Source organism: Myotis lucifugus, unplaced genomic scaffold, assembly GCF_000147115.1.
Source record: "Myotis lucifugus unplaced genomic scaffold, Myoluc2.0 scaffold_203, whole genome shotgun sequence".
Classification (NCBI taxonomy): domain Eukaryota; kingdom Metazoa; phylum Chordata; class Mammalia; order Chiroptera; family Vespertilionidae; genus Myotis; species Myotis lucifugus.
The window spans coordinates 1,723,787-1,729,903 of NW_005871251.1; the positions used below are offsets into that span (position 1 = coordinate 1,723,787).

The window sequence follows — 6,117 nt, forward strand, 5'->3', positions numbered from 1 at the left end:
TCATTTGAACTCCTTTAACCTGCCTCAACGGATGATAGGAGCCTAAAACACGCTCTTCTCATGGCCTCCTGGTTTTCGCTACGGCCGGGTCGTAACCCAGCTGGAATCAGCTGTCACCACCCACTCTCTTTTATAAATCCCCGCGGTTCTTATGTCCCCAAATTGATGGGGTGACGCCCCTGTATTTCCCGAAGCGAGGGGCGGTTGGTTCGCGGGGGATTCCTACCGGGGATGGTCACTGGTTCAAAGGGTTAGGGCGGCCAAAGGTTCCCCGGTTATCGACCCCGTTTACCGACCAGGCCCAGGGGTTCTTGGGGCCCACGACCGGGTCTCAATTTCCTCCCCGCGGCCCAAGGGCACGTGCCGGGGCCCCCGGAGGCCGCAATAGTGACCCCCAGCCCTGGTCCCAGGCTTCTGTTTTAAAAATAGAACGGCCCCCGTGCCCTTCCCATTAGGCCTCCTTTCCGAGGGACCTAGGACAGAGCTTTGTCCGGGTCCAGGGTCCGAAGCCACCTCCGGTCTTCTCAGGGTCCTCACCACCGCCCCCCCCCCCGCCCCCGTGTAAGAGATTTAAGTGTTAATGAGGGGGTGCCGGAGCCCCAAGACCAGTGTTCACATCAGGCTCAACACTGTCCGAGTGGATTCTGCTGTCCATAGTATTAAGTAAAAAAAAATTATATAGAGAGAGTGGTGAGATTATTATGACCACCCCATCAGTAAATGAAGTGAATTAGTTATGCAAATAATAATAATAAAACCTTGAGAGTATTTGCTTAGGAAGTTTTCAATATTCAGTATTTTTGGAAGTGTCAATGAAGTACTGATGAGGTGGTCATAATAATCTGGCCACTCAGTGTGTGTGTGTGTGTGTACATATACATATTTTTTTTTCTTGCTTCCAGGTTGTGTTTTATTCTGATATTTAACTGTCATCCTCTCCACACACCCTCACTGATGACTGGGAATTAGAAAGGAGGCCCTTAAATGGCAGCGAGGGGAAAAGTCGGCCCTGGGTTGAAAGACAAGCAAAATAGCCTCATGCTCATTGGCACAGTTCTAAGTCCATTCCAGGCTGCACTATTTCCAAAAGCTCGGCATGTCTACCTACCTACCACAGGACAAAAGAAGTCATTGTCATGGGCCCTGCTTCGCCAAACCAAAGACAGACACGTGTGAAGGGCCAGCGCCCATGTTCACCCGTCAGGCTGGCAGGAAGGGCGCCCGGTCCTGAGTGAGATGGCTGCTGGCACTTGGGAAGCGACTGTAAGGACCTTCTGCCTTCCCAGTGCGCCTTTACATAGTAAAACATGTCAATTGTACGAGTAGGCTTCCAATGCCCAGCCTCTCTGAAAACACATTGGTTTCCTACCTTCGAGGTCATTATTTTCCACAAAAAGAAGAGGGAAAATAAATATTGACCTCTGGATAAAATAGCAAGTTACGTGAGTCTGGGAAAGTAAATACTATCTAGGTTGACACCAAATCATTAACCAGGGAGATAGCTGAAACCTGCCATCACCCAGCTGACAACTGTGACTTAAGCAGCTTCAACCTATTAGCCCGAGAAGAAGGCTTATTTGTGCCCCTTCCATTTTCTTGCCCTTGCCTGTTTTGCTTATTTAAGTTGGGGGTTACTGCAAGCAGTCTGCAATTCTAAAGCCATTGATGATGGTATCAATTACTTTATTACAATCCTACACTGGCATCAAAAGGTATGGTGTGTACCTGTGTATATATTATCTTCTAGAGACTAGGTCTGTCTGAAATGAGTTTTAAAATAATCAGTACTGTTTTGTGTGTGTTTTTAAAAGAAGTTGCTAATATGACATGAGTATATAAAAATACGCATATAAAAAATCAAAAGGGAATACTTGAAAAATACTATAGCTGTTACGTTAAGATGTTGGTATTACCTATGATTTCCCCCCCATGGGTGCTGTTTGTGTTGCTTTTATAATTAAATAAATAAATAATTTTAAGGAAACTGGTACTTGAGAAAGTTAAGATCAGATTTCAAATAGGTGGACTCCGTTTTATCAAGGTGAACGCATGAATGAGTCCATCAGAGAGTAACCAACAAAAAGCAGAGAGTACATGAAATAAATCAATAAATATATATGCAACAGGGACAGATCTCATTCTAAAGGGTCTAAAGACAATCTGTCATCTTCCGAGAGTGGTTATGCTCTGATCAAAGACATAGACAACATTCCAAAGTGGCCACAAAGCGGTGATTTCCCTTTTACAAATCTATATAAATTAAATAGCATTTTAGGAAATTAAAAGCATTAAATTCCAGCCAAGCAACATTTACCCCCTCCATATTTCAGTTTTATAGGATCATTCCTGAAATTCACTTATGTATTGCAATATAAAAATTACTTGTATTGTTCAGTCACATGTTTACTTTTCCATTGTTGAAACAATTTTAACACCCAGTACACACATTTCTTCTAGCTCTGCGTTAATTAAACTAGATTCATAGGCTAGAGGGGAAAAGATACAGTTGAAAAAAGAGTCTTTTGATTTACTTATATAACCTGTTCTTCTTACTTTCAACTAGTTCCCAATATATCCAAGGAAGATGTTAGAGAAGAAATTACCAGACATGACCATGTGTAGAGAAATGTAGGAAATGTAAAAAATATATAAGGAAAAAAGTGACCAGACTTTAGCCTTGCTCTCTCTGTATTCTTCCATGCAGCGATTTTCAACCCTTGTGCTGCAAGAATTTTTAAAACAAGCAATGTCCGACTGTTTAGTCAGGGGCACTGACCTCTTTTCCCTTAGATTTTCAAATACAAAAATGACAACAGCCTTGGCCAGCGCAGCTCGGTGGATTGGGCGTGGCCCCATGCAGGGAGGGATTGCAAGCTCAATCCCCTGTAGAGAGAGCAATTGACTTCTTGGGCAGCCAGGGGAAAATCTAAAATTGAAAGTGCTGGACAGAGGTGACAGCAGAGATATGTCAAACCTTGCAGCCCCTACACAGCTCTTCAAAATCGGATGCTCATGTCACCTTTATAGAGAGCAATCTGATGCCAAAGGAGGTGAAGCATTCTTTATAAATCCTCATATTACAGTTGTTTCTAATCCACTCAAGGCAGTTAGCCTGAGAATGTTTCACTGATTTACATATTCATTCATTAAATGGTATTGAGCATGTCCAAAGATGAATAAAATACGGGAAGCAGCTGGATATAATGAAAAGAATATAAGCTCTGAAACTAGAGAACCCTGGATCGAATCCTACCTCCACCATTTACCTATGTGATCTTGAAAACCTTCCTTATGCTTAATTTCTTTGCCCCTAAAATTAAAATTAAAATCCAGACCTTATAGAGTTGTTATGAGGATTAAATGAGGTAATGTATGTGATAGTGCTTCCCGTAGTTGGGATTCAATAAATAGTAACTACTATTTTTATTCTAGGCATCAGAATGAGTAAGGAGTTGGCAGAAAAAGAGGTGGAGAGAACCTGTGAAAAGACTTGGATGAAGGAGGAAGAGCATGGCATGTGTTAGGGGAACCTCCTTTCCCCTAGCTCCATTTTCCACAGGGGCAGAGGAAGGTGTTGGAAGATTATTCATTAGGCTATAACTTTTGGCTCCTACACCACTAACCTTCACATTCAGAAGGGAGTTACTTGACTGATGAGTACTGTTACATTCATTGGCTCATAGTTTTTGACTGGATGGAGTTAATCTATTAAAAAGACCCCTAATTGCCCTGACTCGTTTGGCTCAGTGGATAGAGTATCAGCCTACGGACTGAAAGGTTCCAGGTTCGATTCCGGTCAAGGGCATGTACCTTGGTTGCAGGCACATCCCCAGTAAGAGGAGTGCAGGAGGCAGCTGATCGATGTTTCTCTCTCATCAATGTTTCTAACTCTCTATCTCCTCTCCCTTCCTCTCTGTAAAAAAATAAATAAAATATATATTTTTTTAAAAAGACCCCTAATTACTGAGGACTCTTTCTCTTGTTCCCTTTCTGCCCCAGTGCTGACAATGATCTTGGATAAATGTGTCTGCCCTGCAAACCCAACCTTCCCCGTTAGTGGGCTGTTCTCAGGCTAAAATCTGTGATGGTTGAGAGTTGGAAAATGTTAGCAAGCTCCTTTGGGTTACAGATCTAGAACTTTGTTCTTTATTAACTTACTTGCAATAAAGCTGACATTTAAAAAATCTACACTTGCCTATCCTCTTTGGCTTATTTCATCCAAACTTTATGCAGAGTGATGGGGGCAGGACATTCAATTAATTGATCCTCTAAAGAAATTAACTATGGCTAGAACATAGGTTGTAGAGGAAGGGATGGTGAGAGAGAAAGCTGAAGAGGAAAATACAGAAAGATTTCTGCTCAAATTGGTACAGCAAGATTATGCTTTGATCCACTCCCTTTACTGCACACAAATAACAATGATAGCTAAAATATACAAAGAGAAAACCAAAAAGACATAACCAGGCTCAGAAACAAACCATTTCATAGATCAGAAATAGAACAGCAAGTCTGAAGCCACAGGACCCAAGTGGGCCTGTTGCAAAAGCCAAGATGTTCGTCTCCTGCAGAGGGATAGGAACTAAAGATGCTCCCCACAAGGTGGAGAACAGGAGCCATGCTAGTTCTTGAAGTGGTGCTTGTGAAAGGAGGCTGGAAATAAACAGTAGCCAACCCACTGCCTGGGGAAGCAGAGGACAAAGATATGGCCTTGGAGTCAGGAACCAACCCAAGCAACTGGCCATGTGATTGGTTCTGCAAAATCCCCAACATCACTGTGGGGTAGGAGCATCAAAATGCCAACATTAGACCTGATTCTAGAATGGAGGTCCAAGGGGTCAGGTGGGGGCAAAAATCGCTGGACATGGAGAGGCAAGCATAGAGGCAGCAAGAGGAAAACAGATAAAAGCATATAAAAACTTCCCATTCAGCATGAGTATAACCACCAAGTTCCAAACACATACAAATATCTAATACTAAGAAAGGCCAACAGAATGAACAATCAGAACATGAATTTACTACTATGAAATGAAATGAACTATGGAACTGCCTGACAACGATTTTTTTAATTAATATTTCTGCATTCTCAAAGCAACGAAGAAATTAGGGAACAAATGCAAGCTGATTTGAGAACAGATAAATATGAAAAATAGCTAATAGAAAACTTAAAAAAAATATGATCACCGAAATGAAAAAAAGTCAACAGATTGAGTTAACTGGGGAACTTGCCAAAGTTTAAGAGAAAAAGTAATGAATTAAAGGGATGCTCTGAAGAATTCACCCAGAACACAGTAGAGAATAATAAAGATATTTTAAAAACGTGAACAAAAGTTAAGATTCATCAGGATTCTGTTGAGTGGTGCCAACATATGTCTCACAGGAGTTCTAGAAGGAAAAACTGAAAACTGAAGAGGAGAGAAGCTATACTTAAAAAAAAAAAAAGGAAAAAATGACGAAGGTTTTCTAATCAAAACACCAGAACACGTGTAATGAGCAAGACAAATAAGAGTGAAGTAACACTTTTATCACATAGTGAAACCACAGAGCAATATGGAAAAAAGGATAAAATCTCAAGTTACCAAAAGGAAAACATTGATTATCTACAAAAGGACTATACCTAGAGTGCTAAAAAGCAACAACAGAAAAGACAACTGAGTATCTTAGAAATATTGAATGGAACACTCTCAACCAAGAATTCGATTTCCAGATAAACTGTCATTTAAGGGAGAAAGCACAACAAAGACATTTCAATCATAAAAGACGAAAAGAGTTTAACACTCACAGACCTACACCCAAAGGACTACTGAAGAATGTACTTCTCCCAGTAAGAAAAATAAGCCCAGAGAGAAAGCATACAAGAAGTACTAGTGAGGGAAGAAATAAATAAAATGTGATGGTAGAATTAAAAATAACTACTCTGTGGAGAGCGGCTACAACGTTTGGACAGGTTCAAGCCTTGGACTGACTGTGGCAAAGCCACATACGAGTCCCAGCTTGGAGGACAAAGCCCTCCCAGCACAATTATAGCCAAAAGGCTATGGTTGTAAGCTTGACCTTATAGTCCGACCCTCAGGTAGCTAAGGGATGTGGGCTGCAGGGTGTGCAGCAAGTGCTGCCAAA

At 41.5% G+C, this 6,117-nt stretch overlaps 1 long non-coding RNA gene across 1 annotated transcript; it reads left to right on the top strand.

Moving 5' to 3' along the window:
- The first annotated feature begins 905 nt into the window (after positions 1 to 905).
- LOC102425577 lies at positions 906 to 4,188 on the top strand. Its single transcript, XR_002831362.1, has 2 exons — positions 906 to 1,712; positions 3,433 to 4,188. It is a non-coding gene; the product is annotated as an uncharacterized LOC102425577 (long non-coding RNA).
- The last annotated feature ends 1,929 nt before the right edge of the window (positions 4,189 to 6,117 follow it).